At 45.4% G+C, this 24,381-nt stretch overlaps 1 protein-coding gene across 8 annotated transcripts in view; it reads left to right on the plus strand.

Annotated features, from left to right (window-relative positions):
- Positions 1 to 3,311: 3,311 nt before the first annotated feature.
- Positions 3,312 to 24,381, plus strand: part of LOC144761592 (monocarboxylate transporter 10-like) — a 1,000,737-nt gene continuing 979,667 nt past the window's right edge. For all 8 annotated transcript variants that reach the window (XM_078646885.1, XM_078646883.1, XM_078646884.1 and 5 more), the window contains exon 1: positions 3,312 to 3,446. The gene's annotated coding sequence lies outside the window, so the exon portion shown is untranslated. The remainder of the gene's footprint in view (positions 3,447 to 24,381) is intronic.

Consider the following 24,381-nt stretch of genomic DNA (forward strand, 5'->3'; position numbering starts at 1 on the left):
AACCTTTCTCTCAGCTAACAATCTTGCCCAACACTGCTCGGAAATTACACTTGTCAAGGATTCAATTCTGGACCTAGTGATATCCAAATCAGACCAGATTACCACTGCTTCACCCATACGTGTTGACTGGTCTGACCATTTCCTCATTCCCTTCTGTTTTCACCTCTCACATTTTAACTCTCGGCCAACCTAAAAGAGCCTCTACATGGTTCCGCAACACAAAAAACATTGATCTTGAAACTCTATGTGATTCTGCTATGCGTTCACTTCCTAGTCTAGACCCCAATACGGATGTCAACGATCTCACTCCCCTTTGCCTCTCAATCCTTGCAGTCGAAATCAACAGGTTTGCTCCACTCCAAAGTAAAAGGAAAAGACCCACCCCATCAGCTCCTTGGTTCAACAAAGCTCTCTATGATGTAAGGAAAAACCTTAAAATCTTAGAGAAGCACAGGAGACAATCTCCATCCACCCTCAACCTCTCTCTTTTACGTTCAGCAAGATCCAAATACCACAAGCACATCTTCTAGGAAAAAACATCTCATTTCAGATCCCTCCTCGATTCAGCTAAAAAGAGACCCAAAAAACTTTTCGACCTCATCAAAAACCCAAATTGTTCTCCCCAAACCATCAAGCCTGAGGATGCTTCAAAGAAAGCAACTGACTTCGCTATATTCTTTGATCAAAAGGTAAAATCTCTGGTGGAACAGGTCAACCACCCCACCCCCATCGAGGAGCAAAAATCCTTAGTCACCTGGCAGAACTTTACCGCCATCTCGGAGGACTATCTCCTCAAATGCATCCGCGAAACCAAACCCTCCAACCATTCTTCTGACCCCATACCCAGTGGCATCGCCATTGATTTCTATACTAACACACTCTCCTACTGGACCAGGCTGGTCAATCTCTTCCTCAGTCAAGGATCCCTCCCAGTTGTCCTCAAAATAGGACAGGTTACCCCCATTCTAAAAAAAACCTCTGCAGATGCAAATGACCTAAATAACTTCTGCCCCATCACCAATCTCCCTTTTCTTTCAAAGATCACAAAAAATGTGTTGCAAAACAACTGTCCCAACACATTATGGACAATAATCTCCTCGACATGTTCCAGTCGGGCTTTATTCAATATTGCAGCACTGAAACATATTCTCGATTCGGGGAAATCGTGCCTTCTGATTCTTCTTGACCTCTCTGCAGCTTTTGACACTGTTAATGACAACACCGTCCTTAACATTCTTCAACAGAGAATGGGTGTGGAAGGCACAGTACTCAAATGGTTTGCCTCTTTCCTCTCGGATAGATCCCAAATGATTAAGATTGCAAACAGTCTCTCGTCTCCACTGGTGGTTGGTCAAGGCGTCCCTCAAGGTTCTATCCTTGCTCCCACTCTGTTTCATCTTTATCTGGAACAATTAGGGAACGTCCTAAGCAAATCTGGAATCCTCTACCATCTCTATGTGGATAACACCCAAATATACCTCAAGGTGTCTTCCCCTCATGATCTCTCACTACTCAGCTCTACTCTCAACGCTATTCACAACTGGATGTTAGTGCACCAATTCATTCTCAATCCCTCCAAAACGGAATCCCTCCTCTTATCTAGCTCTCTCTCCCTGCCTCCTGTTCAATCCTGGATGGATCCGTTGAATCTACTCAACAGTAAACCCATCATTGTGGACTGCGCTAAATCCTTAGGTGTCATACTTGACAAAAGACTCAACCTAATCTCACACATCAATTCCATGGCCAAGAGCGCACGTTATCAGCTGCGCATTTTATGGGGGATTTGTCGGTTCTTCCCGGAGGATGACCTAAAAACCTTGGTCCAATCGCTAGTTCTCTCTAGATTGGACTTTTGTAATTCTCTTCTGACTGGCGGTCCCAAATCTCACCTCTCTTCCCTCAAAACCGTCCTCCATTCAGCAGCTCGCTTCATTTCAGGGTCCAAATGAAGTGACCACATCACTCCTATCCTGTCTTTTCTCCGATGGCTTCCCATCGAGGCTAGAGCCATCTACAAAACGGCGTGCATCACCCACAAAGCTTTGCACTCCTCCTCCTCTCGCTATCTGGCAAATAAACTGAAATTGTCTGGAGGCTCAAGACCTTCTCGGAATGCGGAAAAGTTCCTTCTTGAGCCCCCTCCTTCAAAAGGGAAAAAATGATGGCACAATCGTTCTCAGGTAATGCGGTGAGAATCTGGAACTCGCTTCCTCCTTCGCTCGGTGCCATCACTCCATCCAGATCTTCAAAGCGGACCTCAAATCTTTTATTCCAAAGACACTTTCAGAACTAATTCCCTCCTTCTCAGACCCCGCCAGGTAGTCATTGTAAATTTGTCACATTTATTTATATTTTTGTTTGTACATCCTGTGCTTGCTGCGTTTGATATTGTGTTCCTTTTGCCTGCGTTGTTTTGATTCTATGGCCTGCTATTTTTCGCCAGGAAGTTCTTTAGTCATTGTAAAATTTGTCATATGTATTCATATTTTTGCCTGTACAGTCTGTGCTTGAGATTGTGTGCCTTATGCCTGTGTCGCTTTGATTCTATGGCATGCTATTTTTGTCCTATTGTACAGTGCTCTCCTATTGTACAGTGCTCTGACACCTTCTGATAAAGTCCGCGCTCTATAAAAATGCATTAAATAAATGAATAAAAAATGTAAAGCGCTCCAATACCTTTCGGGTCAAGTTCGCGATATTTAAAATATGCAACAACAAAAAAACGCGAATGGAACCGGTGAGACATAGAAGGAATATCTGTCGCCAGTAAATTCTGAAACTGGGGGCACCCTATTTGACAAACACCTGCTCACGGCAGGGGGCCCGGAAACGTGGTTAGTTAGTATGGTAACCAAAAGGGTCTGCACGAAATGCCGCGGGCCAGCCAAACTAACGGACTACTAGACCAGCATCCCGGTTCTTCTTGAGTGGTGAAACCATCCCTCACTTTGACCACCTAGGGTCAAGACCGAATGAGCAGTGCGCGCAGCACCACCGCTGCCTTCCACCCAGAATCAAATAGGGCGGCAGCTAAACCCGTTATTGATATACCTAACAGCTTAAAACTTGCGCCTGACAAACATTTCCTCAGGTAATACTTGGTCTTCAAGCCTTACCCGGCGGCCTATCAAAAGGCGACGTCGTCGGGGGATGGCTCTAGCATATGTACGCACGAAACTCACAGCCAATCATCACATCGGCACTGAATGCGAAGCACTAGGATTGGCTAAAGTGTCGCCAATGTTCCAAAACTTGGCAGAGATCCATCAATGCTCCAATCCTAGCTGATTTTACATGTGCCTTGTTCCTCACACTCTCAGAAGATGTTCATGTTGACGTCGGTTGTTATGCGTCTCGAAAGTACTGCATTTACCGACAAATGACATCCTCTTAAAGACTGACAACGGGTAGCCGAAATTAACCTGATTTTACGGACACCCTGTGTAAGTAACGGACTGGCGGTTATCCTCTTACACGTTTATGTGTGTTCTTCCATCACCTTAGTCTTTTCGGCAGCAACGCCCATTTGCTATTGCGGCGCTCAGTTTGACAGCACATTGTTGTATTCAAAGATACGCCAATCCAATTGTGTATGTAAAGTTACACTTTATTTCAAGCACAGAAGATTCTGCATTTGTAATCCCTCTCCAGCCAGAAGACAACTGACTGGTCAGGAATGCAACAATGTGATTGAGCATGACAACGCTAGAACCTAGGCGCTGGAATGCTTCTCTTAAAGGACTAAACACACCAGAAGACACAACACAGCTTCTCTCTTTTAACAACAACAACAAATAATCAATAATAAATACGCGAATTTCATTTCATGTTGCCACACACAGTCTTCGAGGTGTCTGGGTGGACACCTGAGTCTTTGAGAAAGCATCCTGTTACTGACTCTCCAAGACCACCACAATTTCCTGAAACATCACTTGGCAATCTACTTGTTACATCAGCATCACTTATCAACATATAAGGATTGTAAGTACAATTGGTCTCACTGAATTCATGTTTCTCTCCACAACTTGCATTTTTATTCATACAGAGCAACTCTCCTCATATTCCAGTTTTCATCATTATGCAAGGTAACATACCCATCATGTATACTCTTTGCCCTATACGGACCACGGAACTTCGTGAGACCACTGCTTATGCCACCAGGCTTGACTTTGACCCAATCATCCACTTTTATGATACTTCTCTGGCCTCATGCCTCATCTTGGTTCCTTTTCCCTGCATCTAAGTTGGCCTGGCCTAACAAAGCTTTCATCCAAGCTGGCACCAACTTAGTGCTAGCATTCCGTCCTCTCATCACGTAAAAGGGTATTTTTTTAGTCACAGTATTTTTTCGTGGTGCGGTAAGCCCAAATTAGAACATCAACCATATCTCTTATATTTATTTTGTTCACAATTGCCATCTGTATGACACCATTAACCATGCGGTTTTCTCTCTCTACAACACCATTGCCTTGTGGGTTGTACAAAGATGTTATTGGGTGCAAGATCCCACATGTTTTTAAGTACCTGGCCATCTCTGCTGATGTAAGTTGTGTATCATTGTCACTAATTAACTTGACCGGATAGCCTTCTTCTTTAAATATTTTATCCAACACACGGATAGGATAGGGTTACTAGTGGTAACGTCACGTAAAAATTTCACAATGAGCCATTTAAAATACCAATGAAGCCCAAACAAACTGTGTGCCATGGCAAACCAGGATCCTCTATCACACCCATTTCTGCCTGGCTCCCAACCTTCAATCGTTTTTCGCCCTCACTACAGTCTATGCACCTCTCCACCCATGCAGATATTTGTTGGTCCATAGCAGGCCACCAGAAATGTTCACATACTCTTTTTAGGTCAAGCTTTCGCAGCAAACAACCTATTCCTAGCGCTTAGGCTTTTCAGCCAAGCACGTGCACGCATTGCCATTGCCTTCAATGGCAACGCGTGCATGTCAGGAGATCCACTCGCGGAGCGTACGGCCCATCTGGTCGCAATTGTCGCTCCCGCAAGTGAATCCCTCCCCCCCTGCGGCCGCTTTTCTTGTTGGGATAGCGGCTTATCGCCTGTTATTAGCTCAACATCAAGGCTCTGAAAATGTCTTTCTGGAATGCAAATTTCCGATATGTGCCCCTGGTTTGGTTTTTCACTCCCGCCTTCCCCTACCCCAGGCTTCCTATCAAGTACTGTACACCGCCCTGGTGTCACTGTGGCGTATTTCAAGTATACGTAAACAAAATGAATCTACTCTTATGACGGATAGGTTTCACAACTATGGTTGGGAGCACCCAGTGTTGGTAAAATACCCCTCACACACCAAAAGGACCCTTGGTGTCATGCTTCATCATTGGGGTCTTCGCACCCCTCTACGGGATGCGGCGTGCTACCACCTGCGACTACGCGGAAGCACTTGTTCACTGACTATGTGTGGTGTGTGTGAGGGTTTTTTGTTTTTTGTTTTATGTGCGTGAGTGGTGAGGTTATCGACGAGTGATGTTTAAAAAGTGCCTGGCTCGTGGGGTAAACACAAAAGGAATTTTAATGGGCCCCCGGGCTGGCGCTGTTAAAAGGGGTGATTAAATGGAGGTGTGAAATGCAGGACAATGTGCATCACCTCCTGTGTGTGTGTCAACATGTTTCGGAGTTTGGAACTCCTTCTTCAGGACGGGATACACAAATCCCCACCTTACTCACGTTTCTCTACTATAAAAATGTGTTATTTACAAAAGTGAGATATGGTGCAGGTTATGCAATGTACCTACAATTTCGCTTTTATTTGTCGCTATTCAGCTGACCTGCAGAAGAAGGGGATACCATTTTTTTTTGTGGTAGTCCACTTCTCTGCTTCCAGAGGTACAGTGACCTGTGGGAAAAAAAGATCAATATGAGCGGGCTTTGATCTCTAGACATGATGTCATTCTATGTGTGAAATCGTGCCTGGCGTGAAAAAAGGAACAAGGACAAGACACACAAACACTTAACATAAAGCACACACTCTATAAAACTATCACACTTTCAAGGGTTAACTTGGTCGTGCATCAATTCGGCTTCTCACAGTTGTTATAAAATTAAGGGTTTGTAGTTAGTGCAGAGAATGTTATGAAAGGCATACTGTTATGGGTTAATTTTCAATGCCTCATGAGCCTCAGGAACGTAGGGGTCTTCGTGCTGGTTCGCTACCTGAGGGTAATACAGAGTTTCAATGTTTGCAAGTACTTACATTGTCTGTGGCTTTGCAACCTCGTTCCCATTGTTTTATACTCGCGATGACTCAGAGAAAATCCCTCTTGACTGCCCCGTACGTGGCTCCGCTGCGAGTGTTGATCTGTCAGTCAGTTCTCGTTTTTATACTGATGACCAATTATCCCTCTAATTGGTAAATTAGTCCTTTCCAAATGCCCATATTCGGATTATCCGGTGTCCGTGGTTTGTCGCATCTGTGCAGACTGATCGGGTTTGTCTGCCCATGCGCATTGGTTTAACGCTGCTCTGCGCTTCTGCTTCTGCTTCACCGCGAGACACGTGTTTTGAGCGTTGCTGGTGTTTATTATCGGGGATGACTGGAGCGCTCATCCCTACAGTTCTGTTAGCGGTATGAAATCGCTGACTTATAAAGTTTTCAATATAAGGGTGTGTATAAGCCCGTGCCGTATAGCAACGAGAGCCGATCTACAGTTCTCTGATGACCCATGATATGTATCACGGAGTCGTTGGCTTTCTACTGGGTATATGAGAATGCGCCTTAGGCCAAGTGTTAGCGCATAGGTCTAAATTTCATGCTTTATGCCCTGACTCAGACGTTTCGTGCATTTAGACCCGGGTTTAGATGTATTTTTAAAGTGCATTGATTCCTTCCAGTGTCCTTTATTAAGGGTTACTTCCAAGTGGGAATCTAGTATGTACAATACGTTTGCTAATTCAGACCATCTACACTTCTTTAGAAAAATTGTTTTGCAAGACATACTGCTGGGTCAGGATGTTGAAGTGTTGTGTGTAGCAGTTTATGTGAGTTGGCCCCACGGTATTTCGTCATTGAGGCCTCTGACGTGGGTGCCCAGTCTGAACACCCAACGTTGCTCTTTCTCAAAGAGTCCTGCCTCTGACGGTAATTGCTCTATGATTGTCCACATTATATCATTGACACAGTATTGTCTTTCCAGGAAATGGGTGGTCATTTTGGTGGTGCTTTTTTTGCACCGAATGTTGCTTTTATGTTCGTTCAATCGTACTTTTATTGCTCTAGTGGTCATGCCTATGTATTCTAGGCCACAGGGACAGGTGATCATGTAAACTACATTCTTACTATTGCAGTTCGTCAATTTGCGCTGGTCCCATTTCGTACCATTGCTGAATGTCAGTTGTTTGCTCTTTCTTGTGAGGTGGCAGCTCCCGCAGTTGCCACATGGGTAATGTCCCTGTATTCCATGTGTGGCTAGTGGTAGGTGTTCCACTTGTTTGGGACGGGTATGGACAAGGATGTCCTTGAGATTTTTTCCCCTTTTGTGTGCGAAAAGTGGTTTTTCAAATTTCAATGCCCCACATGTAAGGATCCGCCAATGTTTGTTAATGATTTTGGACACTTCGTTGGAGTGTGTACTATATGTAGTTACACATATGGGTCTCGTTTGTTCCATGCTGGATTGTTCCTTGTCGTCTAGTAATGTTATGTAAAGGTTCTTGTAAAGCGCAACTAACACCTAACGGTTTCTTGGCGCTGTGAGCAAAAAGGAGACAGAGAAGGAGCTGTCAGAGCGAAAGAGAAAAGTGAGGAAGACCTAGTTGTGTGCTCTGCGGAACAGATGGGTTTTAAGAACAGATCTAAAATGAGTATAGGAAGTGGTGAGCCTGCATTCTAAAGGGAGGTCATTCCAGAAAGATGGAGCAAGAAACGAGAATCTAAGCCCTCCGTGTTTCTTGCGTTTGAAGACAGGTGTCTTGAGTAAGGCCAGATGAGAAGAACGGAGGTAGCGGGGAGGAGAGAGGTGAAGTAGAGAGGAGATGAATGACGGACCAAGGCTGGCCAGGGCCTTGAAGATGGTGCAGCCTAATTTAAAATTACAGCGCTCGGCTACAGGGAGCCAATGAAGTGTCTTTAACAGGGGGCGAACATGCTGATGCCTAGGCTGGCGGAAGATTAGCCGAGCAGCCTGGTTCTGAACCAGCTGCAATCGATTCAGTTGGTAGGCAGGGATACCAACATATAGAGAGTTGGCATAATCTATTCTGGAGATTACCAAAGCCAGTAAGGTCAGGGTGAGGGCCTCTGTGGTGAGAAAGCGAGCAATTTTGCGGATTTTCCGCAAATGAAAGAAGCTGGAGGAGACCACAGCATTAATCTGGGGCTTCATCGAAAGATCATTAGAAATGATAGCCCCCAAGCTTTTGGCTGAGTCAGCAGGGCGAGGGGGAGACCCAGGCTGATGGGCCAGAAGTTGGGACTCCACGGGTTGGTTGCACCCCGACAAGAACCAGTTCAGTCTTATCGGGGTTAAGTTTGAGATGGTTTGCCCCCATCCAGTTACTGATGTGACACAGCGTGGCCTGGAAATTGTGGATGGATTGGGCCGAGGGATCGATGTCAAAGATCAACTGGATGTCATCTGCATAATTAAATGCAGTGACATTACTACCTCGTAAAGACCAGATGAGGGGGGTAAGGTACAAATTAAAAAGGAGGGGGAAAGGGAGGAGCCCTGAGGGACGCCACATGTAAAACCAACTTTATCGGCAGCGAACTGGAAGAGCCCGACAGCCTGGTGACGATCGCTCAAAAAAGAGCGAACCCAATCCAGGGCAGATCCCTGGTGCCGGCCTCCCTGACACGGCTGACCAGAATATCATGGTCGACCGTGTCAAAGGCGGACGACAAATCCAGGAGAACCAAGGCTTGGCTGATATTAAGGTCCGCTCCCCTCCGCAGTTCCTCCATCACTGAAAGAATGACCGCCTCAGTAGAGTGGGCGGGTCTGAAGCCGCCCTGTTGGGAATCGAGGAACTGCGTACGCTCGATGAATGAACTCAAAAAGTTGGTGACATGGGCTTCAAGTATCTTACTAAGGTAGGGAAATGGGACGAAAATATCTCAAGAGGGACGGTCAGCATTAGGTTTCTTAAGGAGGAGCACCATTTCAGCAATTTTAAAAGAGCTTGGGACCAGGCCCGCTTTGAGTGAGTTATTCAGAAGTGACAGCGGGGGAAAGGACAAGCAGTGAAAGCGTCGCGCAAGACATGGGGGGGGGGGGGGGGCGGGCAATGATCAGTTGGGGATCCGGAAGCAACTTTATTCAGTAAAACTAAGAACTCGTCCTCCGAGATCGGGGGTATTTGAGTGATTTGCTGGGAATTAGAGATAGCAGGGATGGTAACAGAAATTGCTGGGTCAGAGGGAGCAAGAGAGGGAATACTATTTTTAATAATTAACAATTTTATCAATAAAAAACTGATTAAGGGAGTCACAAAATGCTCGAGAAGAGAGGGTTTTAATATTGATCCTATCTGGGTGCGAGAGTTCCTCTACAATAGAGAAAATGTATTTAGCTTTAGAAGCTGAATCTAAGATCTTCTTAGAAAAGTATGAGGGTTTAGCTTGCAAGATAGCAAGTTTGTACTCTTTAAGCAGGGTCGTAAATACTAACTTTTTGTCAGGGGCATAGTCACGTCGCCAGCCGCGCTCGGCCTGCCTAAGTTCAAGCTTAATGCCTTTAAGTTCCTCAGAAAACCATATTTGCGCCTCATGAGGGCGCTTTAACCTAACCTGTTTGAGCGGAGCTACAATATCGCTAGCTGATTCAAGCCAGTGCTTCAGACCTAATGCTTGGGTGTCAAGGGAATCGCAGTCGGGGGGGGGGGGGGAGAGGCTCTGAGTAAGGTTACAAATTCACCAAGATCAGCCCTATTCCAATTTCTGGCAGGGAGATTACCCTCAAGGACCCGACTAGCATAGGAGGTAACAGTGAGGGAAAAGGTAATGATGGAGTGATCCGACCAGGGACAAGGAAGGATAAGGGGAGTAGAAATGTCCAGGTTGGAAGTCCACACCTGGTCAAGAATGTGGCCCTTAACGTAGGTTGCCGAGTTGATATGTTGGGAACAATTCATATCAATTAAAAAATCGTAAAAGGTGGAAGAGCAAACACACTCTCTATTGTCAGAGGGCCAATAATTAAAATCCCCTAGAATCAATAATTTTGAGTTATTAATGACCAGCTGAGAGAGCATATTGCCGAACATTGACGGAAAGTTAGGCATCGACTGAGGGGGTCGATAGACCAGGACACAGATGAGAGGTACCACTGGGGATTCCAATCTAAGAACAAGGCAGTCGACCAGAGGAATGCTGGCCACCGCCAATGAAGAGAATCTAATAGGATGTTTGATGATAGCTGCCACCCCGCCTCCCGACTTACCCAGGGCTCTGTTAGCTTGAAGAACATAATAACCCGGCGGGGTCGCTGCGAGGATGTCCGGAGAGGACTCCTCGTTAAGCCATGTCTCTGTAACAAATAACAGGTCGGGTTTTTCAGAGTCCAAAAGTTGAAAAATTTCCAACTGGTGCTTAACCAGCGAGCGGGTGTTAAGGTAGCTCACTGCAAACTTAGAGTTAACAGCCCTTTTAGTGGAGGAGAAGAGGGCAGTCGGAGGGATCGGAGTAGCCGATGGTAATGCCATTGCCAAAGGGGAATCGAATTTGGGGAAAACCTTTCTGGGGCAGAGCGGTCCCAGTGAGTCTAGTCTGGGCAGTATGGTGGGACAAAGGGACCAGTGGGAATGCAAGCGTGTCAAATCGGCAGCGGAATAGTTGATGAATTGGGCAGAGTGGCAAGCCCCTGGCCCCGACCAGCCGCGGACGGGCGCAGACGGGCTTACCTTAGGCGCGCCATTGTCGCGCCTGCTGCGTTTGTCCGCTGCGCTTCCAAGGGGCCATTGCAATGTATGTCTAAACCCCACCCCCAGCTAGACCGCAGCGCGCGGCACCACCGGGATCCAGGTCCTCACCTAAGATGGCGCCTGCCCTCCACAGCAATCGGCACGTCAGCCGTGATGGATCGGGGCAGGGAGGCACACCCAACTGAGGAGACGGGTATTTAGTCACCCGCTGTATGGCCCGGATAAAGTAAGGCAAGTACAGTGGGGGGTTTTAATTAATTGTTAAAAGAGATGCAGGGCGGTAAAAACAAATTTTAAAAGCGACAAGGCACAATGGGAGACGGGTGACAGAGGAGCTCCACGCTTCTTATCCAGCTCGCAATCTGCCCCCAAAGCTCAGCGGACCTTCAAGAGTGCTGCCACCACACCTTCTAGCACCGCGAGGCACCCCACGCCTATGGCCAATTTATGTCTAAACCCCACCCCCAGCTAGACCGCAGTGCGCGGCACCGCCGGGATCCAGGTCCTCACCTAAGATGGCGCCTGCCCTCCACAGCAATCGGCACGTCAGCCGTGATGGACCGGGGCAGGGAGGCACACCCTACTGAGGAGACAGGTATTGAGTCACCCGCTGTCTGGCCTCCCTATTGTTATTTCTGGCCCTCTTCATGGCTGCATATATGATTCCCTCAGGGTATTGCCTCTTTTTCAGTTTTGTTTTCTGGTCAGATGCTTGCGACTTGTGTTTCTCGCCATAGGCTTGAAGTGGGTCGTTGTTTTTAGCACTCCCTCTTCGTGGTAAATGTTCAGGTCCAGGAAGACCAATGATTGCTTGGACACTGAGTGGGTACATTTTAGGTATTGATTTTGGACATTTAGCCATTCCATGAACTGTGTAACTGACAGTGAATTCCCTTGCCAGATGACCAGCACATCATCAATATACCTTTTCCAGGTGATTATGTGCTGTCTGTACAGGTTGTCTGTATGGAGGATCTTGTTTGTCTCCATGTGGTTGACATACAGCCCGGCCAGACTTGGGGCGAAGGTGCTCCCCATGCTGGTACCATGGCTCTGGAGATAGATGGTACTCTTGAATTCAAAGACATTTTTTGTCAGGGCTAGTGCGATGCATTCCAGCACTACCCCTCTAGGTGTTTGGTATTTCCAGTTTGAGGTGTATAGCATTTCCTCAATAATTGCTAGGGTCTCATCGTGGGGGAGGCTGGTATATAGGCTTTCCACGTCGAGACTGAGCAAAAGCTGATTCTCTGGATCAAAACAAAGGTCCCTGAGTAATTGTAGGACTGCTCTTGTGTCCTTAAGGTAGGTTTCCGTAGATTGTACTAAAGGGCAGAGGAAAGCATCTGAAAACTTGGAGAGAGGCTCCATAATGGAACCTATCCCTGAGACAATGGGTCTTCCCAGGGGATTTTCCAAGTTCTTGTGTATTATGGGGATGCAGTAAAAATACGAATTTCTAGGCGATTTTTGCATAAGGTATTCTGCTTCTTTTTTAGACACCCAGTCGTGTGCCAGTGCTTCCTCCACCATGCCACCTACCCCGATTCTAAGTGACTCTGTGGGGTCCTCGGGTAGGATTTTATAGTTCCGTCTGTGTGACAGTAGTCTAGAGCATTCCTGCTCGTATGCCGTCGCGGTTTGGACTACTATTGCTCCCCCCTTGTTGGCCGGTTTGATAATGATTTCACTCTTGGTTGCCAGGTCCCGGATGGCCTCTCGTTCTGCTCGGCTGGTGTTGTGGAGACACTCCCGGTGTGTCGAGCTGAGTGTCTTCAGTTCACTCATGACAGCCTTCTCAAAGGTGAGGACCTCAATAGGAAGTGAGGTATCTGGGGGCGTGAAAGTGGATTTTGGTCTCAGTCCGGTGTCTGTATTTTTGGGGGTTTCCTTATCACTAAAGAAGGTACGTAATTTGATCTTTCGTACAAACTCTTGCATTTCAGTATGTAATTTAAAAGAGTCGAGTTTGTTTGTTGGAACAATGCCAAGGCCTTTGTTCAATACAGCCCTTTGGATAGTTGTCAACTCCCAGGGAGTAATGTTCACTACTAAGTCCCCTTCTTACTGGTTGAGGGGTGGTTCGGGAGTGCTCCCGTCATGCTCCTCGTGTTCATTCTGGGGCCCCCCTCTTCTGGGTCTTGCCACATTACTGTGTTGCCCTTCCTGTTGCGACCCCTGCGGGGTCCTGGGCGTGACCCTAAAAAAGGCTGATGGTTGTAAAAGCCTGTATTGTAGTCTGTGGCCCATTGCTGAAAATCCGGTCCCATTTGTGGTGGGCCGTAGTGGTAGGGTGTGAAAGGGGTGTGTCCTTGATATTGTGGAAAGAATGGTTGTGCCTGATACCCCCTCCACCCTCTTTGTCTTGGGTATTGTTTACAGTTGCGTATTTCAAGTAAACATTATAATTTTTGAGTCTTTCTCCTTCTGCGGATCTTCCGTGGATTTGGCGCTATATTCAGCGGCTTGGCCGTCGGGGCCTTCCAGGCTGGGCACCCTTTTTGCCACTTGTGTTTTTATTATCGTCTGGATTTATGGCTTCGGGTCATTATAATTCGCAGCCTGGTACATACTTTGTTGCTGCAGAGAGGAGCTAATCGGGCGATCCAGGCCTGAGAACATGTGATCACAGCGCATACTGAGCAGCACGCCTTTGTCTTCCCTAAACCCGGCATCGTTCTGAAGCGCTGGGATGACCGAGTCATGCTGCTATAGGAAGCAACGCGAGGCATTATTTAGAAACTCTGACCCCATGAAATCCGTAATGACGGAACACAGGGGATACAATATACTGATCACAGATTGTATTTTAAGCTGATTTGAGGTGTTGAGGCAGCTGATTCAGAGATCAATGTGTATTCAGAAAAAAACAAAATATCCACGAAACATCTGATACCTGCCTCATAGTTGTTGTTCTTAAAATAGCTTAACTTGTTATTGATGTGATGGAGGAGGAGCAGGTGAGAGTTCCACCCGATCCCGGAAACAGATCCCCACTCTCCCCGTTAGTCTCCTTGCGTGCACCATCTACTACCATACTGATTCTCTATGAAGACTAGTGCTTGGGTTTTTGTGCACGTTTACATTTACTTCGTATTTAGGATGCAGTAAATGTAAACGTGAAGTCTTACACTTCAGTTTTTCTTTTTTTACTTACAAGGTCCCAAAGGCGAGACCTATTGGCTATGCCAATGCTTGTTTTAGTAAGGGATTGGCCCAGGTGACCTTTAAGAGCTAATTTAAACATTGTAAATCTTAACTCTGGTAGGGGAACAAATTAGTCATCTTTTATTATTACATCCTCATCGGATATAGACAGATCGTCTATATTCCCAAATATTTCCCAAATGGCCTCACAGCAGGAGGAAGGGTGCTCTCACGCCTACCTCCGTTGACAATCAAATTCATAACTAATTGTAAAGCTCCATCCTTGGACATACATTCTTTCCATAGTTGCTTATCAATTGCCCCATTGCACACCTCAACCAACTCTTCAACAAAAGCCACATCCTCTTCAAACTCACAGGATTTGACTTGCACTTTGTCCACTTCGTACAAAGGTAGAGGCAATCTGGATAAACCATCGGCCTGACAGTTTTTCTATCCAGAAAGGTACTCAATTCTATACCTATACTCTTGCAAACGAGCTGCTAATCTTGCAAGTCTTGCAGATCCTTTACCCACACCACCAGGAGACAATATCTTAAATTAAGGGCTTGTGATCTGTATGTTAGACAAATTGGAAACCCCAGAGGTCCATGGGGAAATACTCAGCAGCCCATGCTGCGGCCAAAGCCTCTCTTTCTATGACTGAGTAACTCCTTTCGGAATCAGGCAAAGGCTATTGTTTTCACACCAGAGATATGAATTTGTGCAAGTACAGCTTCCACACCTACAGCGCTCACATCAACGTTAAGAATGGACATTAACTTAGTATCAAACGAGGTTAACACTTTCGCTTCACATATGTCATCTTTGATTCTTTCAAAAGCCTTTTGTTGTTCATCAGACCATACATATTTACAGCCTTTCCTAAGTAGTTTCTTAATTTGCTCAGTCTTTTCCGCAAAGTTCTTGACAAATTTGGAGTAGTATTCTATGAGACCAAGGAAGGACCTGAGCTGGTCCTTATCTACAGGTGCAGGGGCTTTTCCTATAGCTTCTAAGAGATCCCTCTTGGGTTTGATACCATCAGTGAATAAAGTATATCATAGGTACTCCACTTCCTCTACACAGAGTTTGCATTTTTCCTTTTTGAGAGTCAATCCTGCATTAGCCATTTTGTTCAAAACCTCCTTCAAGACTAAGTTATGTTATTCCTTAGAGTTTCTGAAAACCAATGCATCGTCCTAAAAATGAACCACATTCTTCAGAGCCTTTAAAACTAAACCCATCATCCTCTGGAATACCACAGCTGCTGAAGCTAATCCAAACGGCATTCTAGTAAATTGAAATACTCCTTCCATGGTAATAAATGCGGTTAAAGGTTTGGATTCTTTATTCAATCTAATCTGGTGGTAGGCACTGCGTAGGTCCAATTTGGAAAAAAAACTCCCACCTTTCAAGGATAAAACAAGATAATTTATGTTCGGCAGGGCATAATTATCTACCACAATATTTTAATTTAACATGTGCAAGTCCACAAAGAACTTATAGGTGCCATTAGCCTTGCCCGTGATCACAACTGGTGAAATCCAACTAGATGTTTTAATCTGTTCAATAATGCCTTGCTCTACCTTTTCATTTAACATGCGTTTAATCTCTTGCCTTGCAATTATAGGAACCTTTTGTTCCTTATGTTGCATAGGAACTGCATCAGGTTTGAGCATGATTTTATGCACACATCCTTTTAATTCACCAATCTCTTCAGAGAATAAATTATTCATGCTTTCCACAATAACTTCAGCAGTGACTTCTTCTACCACCATAACTTGATTTGACGCTCTCGGGCTTATAATAATGTGTAAGTCGTATTGGTGTGCCCATCCCAAAATTGGTGGTCCACTGCGTGCTACATATACTTTACCTTTTACATACCTATGGTGGAAAGTAATCACTGTTAACATATAACCAATAATATCTATTATTTCCCCTTGATATCCACCAGGACTGATCTTTAGGAAGTAGATGCATCTTTGGCCACAAGCGTACAAACATTTCATGAGGAATAATGATGTAGAATGAACCAGAGTCTATCATTAACTCTATTTCCTTACCCCGAATCGTGAACATTGCATTAGGTCTTGATTTTCTTCTTGATGTGACTTGTATATCTTCATCATCTATACACAATATTCTACTTACATATTTGTTGTTTTCTATATTCACCATGTTTTTAGTCTCACCATGCACTACTGCTACTTTAAATTTACTTTTGAACCTGCACATTTTAAAGAAATGACCTTTGCGGCCACATTTTTTTACATTCCTTGTCAATAGCATAACAATTCCTATAATCAGCAGTATGGTAAGTACTTCCACACCTGGTGCACATTCTCTCTGTAAGTGTGTTACTATCAGATCCTTTTTAAACATTACTGTTGTACCTCCTATTGAATGTCCCTATTCTTCCTATGGCATTGCTACTCTTATTACTATCAACCGCTGCAATATCATCTTGTTGTACACAAAAAACCCTTGCAGTGCTTTCCTTTCTTTCCATCTCTTTCATACACACATCAGACTGTTCTACAACCTTTGCTATTTCTATGGCATTACTTAAGGTGGTGTTGTTTGCAGCCCACAACCTCTAATGCATCTTCTTATCGTGACATTGGACAATTAACTGGTCCCTTATCATTTAATCTCTCATCCCCCCAAATTGACACTTTATGGATAGTTCCCTTACGCGCGCAACAAACTGATCAATGGTTTCATTACTTCTCTGTGGTTGTGTATAAAATGTATGCCTGCACATAACTGTGTTTAGCTCTTTTGCAAAGTGTTTTCGCGGTCTTTCCTTTGCTTCTAAAAAGAATTCACAAGAGCTCTACCCTTGCAATCTGTAGCTACAGGCAGATACTTAAACACATGTGGACCTTCTTTACCTGATGCGCTCAAAAGTAATGCTTTCTTTCTGGCTACACTGAACTCTCTTCCATCTAAAGCCTCTATATATTTTTCAAATACTTCAACCCATTCATCCCACTCTATACATGGTTCACCTGGTTGTTGGAGAAATGTAGGTGGTGGAATTATAGCTGCTTCCATCATATAATCAATGCGCTAAGTGTTGGAAAATAAGTTCACCCAAACACAAATGAACAGGCACAATTGCACACAGTTCGGTGTGCCTATCACCATCAAATGTATAGAGCCAACTTATAGAATGTTCAAGGTGTGCCAATCACCGAGTTAAGGGATAGACATAAGGTACTATATAGTTTAGTTCAGTGTGCCTATCACAGTAGAAGATTTTCCCAAGAAGGCAGTTTTTTCAAATGTTTGTTCTCCGAACGTGTGTCCAAAATGTTGGAAGGAGAGAAAAATACAAAATGAGTTACCGTCGTAATATTGGTTTGGTTCGTAAGGAAGTCGTGCTCGGTCCTAGTCGGTCCTAGTCTGTAAATGCAAACGTGTGTTTAAAATGGGAGTAGCCTCCAACCAGAGTACAGTTTGAACAAGCACGCATTGGGGAAAAAAAGGCGATATCAACGACGTCCGTATCATAAGATTAATGGTATTCTTCCCAAATATTAAAGATGGCGCTAAAAACGTCGTCACTTTGCGCACGTTGTCAAGTAAGACGTGTTGCTTCATGTCAGGTCCCAGATTCTTCGCAGAGGCAGAACTGATGCTGGCTCCCAATGCCCTGTCCCCAGTGACGCCGCTTCACGAGCAACGGCACCAGAGACGGGGAAAGGGGAAGTGGACAGAAAAGAGAGACACTCCAACGACAACTGGCACCCACTTGACCTTCTATATTCTATTGGTGGTCAGGACAGCTCATGGGTTCCTAATGCACAGAGGAAAGGGAGAAAGACAATGCAGAAACTCCAACTACACTTCCAGGACATATAGTACTCAAATCCAGTTTATCCTACCAGTAGTCTTTAGAGCCTTGCCCCTCTCTGTATGTGGTTGCGAGTGGTTACCATGAAGGAGTGAACAACACTGAAAAAAGGAGGACACCCCGTTAGGAACTGAATTAGAGGAAATGCTCCTTAATCTTCAACCCAGTATTCCCTCGCCTACCTTCTTCTATGGTAACGTTGCTGCCAAATGGGAGTCTGCTCTCAAGTATGTGAAGTTGGTCATGCAGTTCATGAAGACAGTCTTGAACTCTTGGAAGATGCGCGCAAAAGGGAACCAGGAAGGTGAAAGGGGGGGGAAGAGATAGGGACAGTGCAATAGGGGAGCTCTGAGGAAAACTAGAAGGTCTTCCAGACAAATGGAAAAGTCTTACTTGGTCCTTCAGGGGATGCCGACTTGCCGTCCTCCGCCGTCCGTAGACTTGTCCTCGCTGCGGGGTTGGAACTGCAAGTTGAGAATATTTTTCCTCAGGAAGAATTCAGAAGACTTTCTCACAAGAACTCCTCAGACTCTTGCTAGAATAACTGTCAAAGTGCAACCTGCTCTCGACGGACTTCTCTTCTCTAACGCGTTGAAAGACGAGAACTGTTTACAGTCTTGGTTCTCTCAGCTAACCCAACTTCGACTCTGGACTAAGATATTTAGGAACAGGACTATGAATTATTCACACAGAAACACTAACTCGAAACTCCTGTGAGCGCCTTGGATTGCGGCCACTCACGGTAAAGTCTATTTTGAAGTGCGCAGTTCTCAGCGCTCTCGCTCTTCAAGATAGCGGGAGACTAGAACGTCGCCGAAATGTCACCACGGCAATAGCGGCGACCATCTTGAATTCCCTAACTAATTCACATCTACCCAGAAGTTCACCATTCTAGGTTTCACCACAACCCTGAATGACTTCTTGGGGCGGAAATGTCCTGTGTAGTATATAGAGCTGACTGAATGATTCCTGACAGTACCCCCTCTCAATGACCGAGACAGCGGTCCTGGCTTGGACGGGAACTGAGAATGAAAGCGTTTGACTGACTGAGAAGCATGAACATCTTCAGCTTTTTCCCAGGAGCGATCTTCCGGACCATATCCTTTCCAATCTATCAGATAGAACAACTTATTGGAACGGATCTTGGAGTCCAGAATACCTTTGACCTCATATTCAGAATGTCCCTGAACAAGAAGTGGAGGAGGAGGCTTCTCTATCCTAACCTGAGGGGAAGTCTTCTTCAACAATGACACATGGAAGACGGGGTGAATCTTCATGGTTGGAGGAAGTTTTAATTTCACCGTGACTGGACCCAGAACCTCTTCAATTAAATATGGACCCACAAACCGAGGCTGAAACTTCCTATTCCCTTTGAGATGTAAATGCTTAGTGCACCTGCCTGATACTCTGGAGCTGGTTTACGGTGTCTATCTGCATATTGCTTGTACTTTACTTTAGCCTGAATAAAATTTTCTTCTGCAGATTTGTGAAGGGAAGACATGTCTTTCAACAACTCCTCCGCTGCAGGCACCCCCAATTCCTCCTGAACACAAAAAGGGTTAGGATGTCTGCCATAATTGACATAGAAAGGAGAATAGCCTGTAGATGCACTTTTCGCATTATTACATGCGAACTCAGCCATCCACAACTGATCAGCCCACTCCCCTCCCTGATCCATAAGAAACAGTCTTAAATATTGTTCAAGTTCCTGATTTTGACGCTCAGTTTGACCGTCAGTCTCGGGGTGATAACTTGTAGAATACCTAGGCTCAACCCCTAATCCATTAAGAAAAGCCTTCCAGAAGTGGGAAACAAATTGAGCCCCCCGATCAGAAATCACTATCTTGGGAACTCCATGTAACCTCACTACGTATTCCCCAAATAATCTCGCCAACTCTTTTGCAGAAGGGAGTCCAGTCAGGGGGACAAAATGACACATCTTGGAGAAAGTATCCACAAAGACCAAAATGGTATTAAACCCTTTACTAAGGGGTAGATCAACAATCAGATCCATGGATACAGTATGCCACGGACAGGTAGGAGTTGGTAAGGGTTGCAACATACCCTGTGGAACCTGTCGTGTAGCTTTACTTCGGGCACATAGATCACAAGACAACACATACTGCTTGACAGAGGCAGACAGCTCAGGCCACCAAAAATAACGCTGAACCAGATCTAGAGTTTTCATAATGCCCTTATGTCCAGCTAAGGGTTGATCATGGCACATCCTCAAGGCCTTTTCTTGTAAGGACAGGGTTGGGAGATATAACGCTTCTCGATAGTATGGCAATTGTTGGTGACACTTGCGTTCTGGATCTTGAGCTACCCAAGCCTTGATGTCTTCTGCAGACAGACTTTTCTTGACTGCTTCTTGAAATCCATCCAAGGTGACTGTGCAGATAACTTGAGTCTCCGGAATAATTGGTTGGACCTCCACCAAATGCTGTGTTTCTACAGTATCAATGCGCGACAATGCGTCCGCCTTCCCATTCTTACTGCCTGGTCGATAAGTAATAACAAAATCAAAGTCAGAAAAATAGAGAGACCAACGTAGCTGCCGGGGGGTTAAAGTCTTTGCCGTCTTCAAGAATTGCAAGTTCTTGTGATCCGTGAACACGGTTACTTTATGTCGAGCTCCCAAAAGATAATGTCTCCAGTCTTCGAAGGCATCCTTCACAGCCAAAAGCTCTTTTTCAGCAATCGTGTAGTTGATTTCCGCTGCATTCAGTTTTCGTGATCGAAAAGCTACGGAATGCAGTTGCCCTGTATCTGGATGTCTCTGTGATAAGACCCCTCCAATCGCCTGATCCGAAGCGTCTGCTTCCACAAAGAAAGGTTCAGCTGGATCAGCATGACGTAAGAGTGGAGCGGATGTGAAACTCTTCTTCAGGGTAACGAAAGCGTTCTCAGCCTCACTGGACCACTGGAATTTCACCCCTTTCTTGGGAAGTTGAGTAATCGGAACAATCAATTGTGAGAAACCGGAGATGAATCGACGGTAAAAATTAGCAAAACCCAGAAATCTCTGAATCTCCTTCACATCCTTGGGCGACGGCCAATCCTCAACAGCTCGTACTTTTCCCGGATCCATCATCACTCCCTGTGGAGATAGCACAAATCCTAAAAACTCCACTCGATTGGAACTGAATGTACATTTTTCCAATTTTACAAATAGATGATGAGTTTGTAAACGATGCAGCACCGTCTTCACATGTTCGGGATGTTCTTGAGGATCTTTAGAGAAAATCAAAATGTCATCAAGATAGATTACTGCAATCTTGTCAATCAGATCTCCCATGACATCGTTGATAAAATGCTGGAACACAGCAGGGGCATTGCAAAGGCCGAAGGGCATCACGCAATATTCAAACAAACCGAACTTCGTTCGGAATGCGGTCTTCCATTCGTGTCCCTCCTTCATCCGCACCAGATGGTAGGCCCCGCGCAAATCCAGTTTAGTAAAGATCTGAGCATCTTTGATCTGATCCAACAAGACCGAAATTAAGGGCAAAGGATATCGATTTTTGATGGTGGCTCGGTTTAACGCTCGATAGTCAATACAGGTTCTTAAAGTTCCCTCTTCCTTCTTAGGAATAAAAAACAAAGGCGAGGATACCGGGGATTGGGAGGGTCTAATGAATCCATTTGCCAGATAACGATCCAGATATTCCTTCAAATATTGGTTCTCTTTTTCCGTAAGAGCATAAATTCTGCTACAAGGAAGCACCGCTCCCGGCTCCAAATCGATAGTACAATCATAGGAGCGATGTGGAGGTAATACTTCAGCTTCTCTCTCATTAAAGACTTCCCTGTATTCTTGGTATTCCGCTGGAATTTCCACAGACGTAATCACACTGACCGTCTGCCCCCCATGCGAAAGTAATTGCGATTGAGTCGGAATGAGCTTCGGTGGATCCTGACTATAACAATGTTCATGACAAAAATCTGATTGCATCTTCACTGTCCGATTTTCCCAATTAATTGTTGGATTGTGCAAGGTAAGCCATGGTAAGCCTAAAATCAACTGAAACTGCGGCGCGTCAATCAGATTAAATTGCACCTGCTCATGATGACCATCTACTTGATAAAGTTCCACAGGTTCGGTGTGACAAGTGATTGGGCCAGAAGACAAGTTGGTTCCATCCACCGCTCTCACTGGTTCACTCTTAATTTTTTTGATAGACTGGATGCCCATTCGCTCTGCATACTTGATGTCGCAAAAATTGCCCGTGGCCCCTGAGTCTAACATTACCGCCACTCCAGGAATTTCTTGACCTCGAAACTTTAAGGTCAACTGCAAGATAAGATGAGGCATCACAGTCTGTAATGTGTTCGAAAGCGAATGACCTTCTGGGATTGTCTTCTCAACTTCCGCCATCAGAGCGACCCCTTCTACTGATGGTTCATGGCGTTTTCCTTCATCTGGATCTTAGGTCGTTTTGTGCATTCTTTAACAAAATGCCCCGGCATTCCACAATACAAACACAATCTCTTCAATCTTCTCTGTTCTTTCTCTTCCTTACTCAGGGGTCCACGAACTGCTTCAATCTGCATTGGTCCGACCTCCGACTGGGCACTGACACTCTTAGATCCTTCTGTCTTCATTCTATCAAAGCGTGGAATACTGACTCGAAAATCTCTCTTCTTTTCCCCTTTTCTTTCCACACTACGAAAATCCAACTCCAACACCAAATCAACCAAGGCCGAAAGCTCAGTTGGCCGGTTAGGTATCTGGGCTAGAGAATCTTTCAGTTCATCCCGAAGTCCTCGGTAAAACAGAGCTGCTCTCTTCTCCTCAGGCCATTGAGTTTCGACAATGAGTTTGTTAAACTGTGCCAAATAGGTAATCAAATCTCCTGACCCCTGTCTGAGCTCAAGCAATTCATTATCAGTAGCCTGAGATATCCTCCTTCTATCAAATATACGGAGAAACTCCGTTTTAAATTGATCAAAATCATGCAGGAATGCTTCATCTCGTGTTACTAGAGGCATTGCCCAATTTGCAGCGTCCCCGCCCAGATATGACAAGACAAACGCCACTCTAGACTGAGCATCAGGGAAAAGGGTAGGACGACACATAAAATGTAACGAACATTGGGTCAGAAACAACTGGGCCTTTTGGGGGTCCCCATGAAATCGCTCCGGAGCCGCTAAAGGAATTAAGGGAGAAACAGAATGAATAACTTGTGCTACCGTTCTGGTATCAGATTCAGTGGTACTCTTACTAGAACCTGGGGAAGACCCTGCGGGATTACTCATTGCCAACGCATCGACCTTCCGGGACAACAGCAAGGTTTCCTGACGAGAAACTACTAACTCTTGTTTCAAATTTTTATTTTCCTCCCTCACAGCTCCAATCTCTCTCTGTATCCCGGCTAACATTTCCCCAAGGGACTTTAGACTAAACTCTTCAACCATTCTGCCTGGGCGAGTGAACCACTTGGGCACTTCAAACTGTCAGGTCCCAGATTCTTCGCAGAGGCAGAACTGATGCTGGCTCCCAATGCCCTGTCCCCAATGACGCCGCTTCACGAGCAACGGCACCAGAGACGGGGAAAGGGGAAGTGGACAGAAAAGAGAGACACTCCAACGACAACTGGCACCCACTTGACCTTCTATAGTCTATTGGTGGTCAGGACAGCTCATGGGTTCCTAATGCACAGAGGAAAGAGAGAAAGACAATGCAGAAACTCCAACTACACTTCCAGGACATATAGTACTCAAATCCAGTTTATCCTACCAGTAGTCTTTAGAGCCTTGCCCCTCTCTGTATGTGGTTGCGAGTGGTTACCATGAAGGAGTGAACAACACTGAAAAAAGGAGGACACCCCGTTAGGAACTGAATTAGAGGAAATGCTCCTTAATCTTCAACCCAGTATTCCCTCGCCTACCTTCTTCTATGGTAACGTTGCTGCCAAATGGGAGTCTGCTCTCAAGTATGTGAAGTTGGTCATGCAGTTCATGAAGACAGTCTTGAACTCTTGGAAGATGCGCGCAAAAGGGAACCAGGAAGGTGAAAGGGGGGGGGAAGAGATAGGGACAGCGCAATAGGGGAGCTCTGAGGAAAACTAGAAGGTCTTCCAGACAATTGGAAAAGTCTTACTTGGTCCTTCAGGGGATGCCGACTTGCCGTCCTCCGCCGTCCGTAGACTTGTCCTCGCTGCGGGGTTGGAACTGCAAGTCGAGAATATTTTTCCTCAGGAAGAATTCAGAAGACTTTCTCACAAGAACTCCTCAGACTCTTGCTAGAATAACTGTCAAAGTGCAACCTGCTCTCGACGGACTTCTCTTCTCTAACGCGTCGAAAGACGAGAACTGTTCACAGTCTTGGTTCTCTCAGCTAACCCAACTTCGACTCTGGACTAAGATATTTAGGAACAGGACTATGAATTATTCACACAGAAACACTAACTCGAAACTCCTGTGAGCGCCTTGGATTGTGGCCACTCACGGTAAAGTCTATTTTGAAGGGCGC

This window comes from Lissotriton helveticus, chromosome 6, assembly GCF_964261635.1.
Source record: "Lissotriton helveticus chromosome 6, aLisHel1.1, whole genome shotgun sequence".
Lineage (NCBI taxonomy): Eukaryota > Metazoa > Chordata > Amphibia > Caudata > Salamandridae > Lissotriton > Lissotriton helveticus.